A 2,096-nucleotide genomic window follows, 5' to 3' on the forward strand; every position below is an offset into this window, starting at 1 on the left:
TTAATAGAAACAAAATCAATAAAAATAAATAAGAGCCAGTTGCCAAGCGTCTGAATTTTGATCGTGTGACTGCGGGGATGCAACGATTGTAACGGCCAGAAGTCACTTTTTTTCAGTGCCGTAACTTTGAACACACCCAACGGAGACGCCAGATTCCCTCAACACAACCCTCTTGTGTTAACTGAACAAGTGCAGCGATTCCCTTAACAAATGCGGCAAGGAAAAAATCGGCACAAAAACTCACCAATTTCTTGCTCGGCAACGTAAATTCCAAGCTCAATTGTGTGGCAGTAACGTTGAGGGCTGAGATTTTGTTGATCAGAAAAGGTCGGCGGTCCAAATCCCTAGCACCACCGCGTAACAGAGGGAGCCCCCGTGACTCGTCCCAGCTTCTGCCAACCTGGCCGTTCGAAAGCACGTTAAAAAATGCCAAGTGGAAAAATAGGAACCACCTTTGTTGGGAAGGGAACGGCGTTCTGTGCGTTGAGTCACGCCGGCCACATGACCACGGAGACGTCTTCGGACAGCGCTGGCTCTTCGGCTTTGAAACGGAGATGAGCAGCGCCCCCTAGAGTCGGGAATGACGGGCACGTATGTGCAAAAGAAACTTTTACCTTTAACGTCGAAAACGACTCGTATGATCGATCCTGACTGAGACCGGCTAATGTTTGGCCAAGTGCCGCCGAGTTTCCAAACCTGTCCCAAAGTCCATCGGCGGAGATAGATTTGTTTTGCAAAAGAGGAGCTCTTAACGAATCATCTCGGCCACTCCCGTTCCTCTCCCGCTTCGTGCATTATTGAAACTTTGTCTTGATGGAGGCAAGGCTGCTTCCTCGGTGCTCCAGAGAGGCTTTTAAGCTTAGGTAAAAGCCACGGCGATCTCTCTCGGAGTTTTATTTTTGGTTTCCTTGGCCTGGGAGCAGCAGTTTGAGTGGCTTAAAAGAGTCCGTCCGTCTACGCGGAGCAACTTTTCAAAGCTTGGCATGGCCTGGAGGTGGAGGGGGGGACGGGGGGACACCAGTTGCAGGAGATGGGGAAGTGTTCATCAGCCCGGCAGATTGTGAGGACGAAGGAGGGGGAAAGGAAGAAGCAACATAAAAAAAAAGAATTTCTTCCTGGAAGAAATGGTAGCGGAAGTATAGAAAGTATAGCGGAAGATTCCCAAAAGGGGACCGTGCAACCCCACAACACTGCGACCGTCGTAATTGTGAGCCAATTGTCAAGTCTCTGAATGTTGACTCGATTAGCCCTCGGAGTCCTACGGGATTGGGCGGCATATAAATCTATTAAAAGTTAAAAGTTTTCTTAACAGGCGTTTCACGACCCAACTAGGTAACGTCATCAGCGCTAGAAGGAGAGTGGGGTTTGCAGCGAGGGGGAGGAGGAAAGGAAAAGTGGAGATGGAGAAGGAAGAGGAGGAGGAGGGAGAAGGACTGTGGGGTTCTTGGTGCTCTCTGAGCTTGGCTGTTTTCTTGCAGGCGTTTCACGACCCAACTAGGTAACGTCATCAGTGCTAGAAGGGAGTGGGGTTTGCAGCGAAGAGGAGGAGGAAAGGAAAAGTGGAGAAGGAGGAGGAGGAGGGAGAACGACTGTGGGGTCTTTGGTGCTCTCTGAGTTTGCTTGTTTTCTTGCAGACTTCTCATGACCCAACTAGGGAACATCATCAGTGCTAGAAAGGAATGGGGTTTGCAGGGAGGAGGAGGAGGACTGTGGGGTCCTTTGCTCTCTCTGAGGTGGGTGGTTTTCTTGCAGGCGTTTCAGGACCCAACTAGGGAACATCATCAGCGCTAGAAGGGAGTGGGGTTTGCAGAGAAGACGAGGAGGGCTCTGCGTTCCTCGGTGCTCTCCGAACCTGACTGTTTCATGACCCAACGAAGCAGCATCATCAGCACTAGTAGTGAGTGGGGTTTGGGGAGTAAAGGAGGATGGCGACTGAGGTGCTCTCTCTCAGCTTGGCTGTTTCCTTGCAGATGTGTCTTGTCCCAAACTTAAGTAACGCAACAATTGTGAGCCTTTCCGGCAATCCAACTGTGAGTAGCCCTCCGTATGTTTTATTTTCCCTCTTCCTTGTTGTGTGCAAACTTCCCAGCCTTCTC

The sequence above is a fragment of the Thamnophis elegans genome, chromosome 13, assembly GCF_009769535.1.
Source record: "Thamnophis elegans isolate rThaEle1 chromosome 13, rThaEle1.pri, whole genome shotgun sequence".
In the NCBI taxonomy this organism is placed as follows: Eukaryota; Metazoa; Chordata; class Lepidosauria; order Squamata; family Colubridae; genus Thamnophis; species Thamnophis elegans.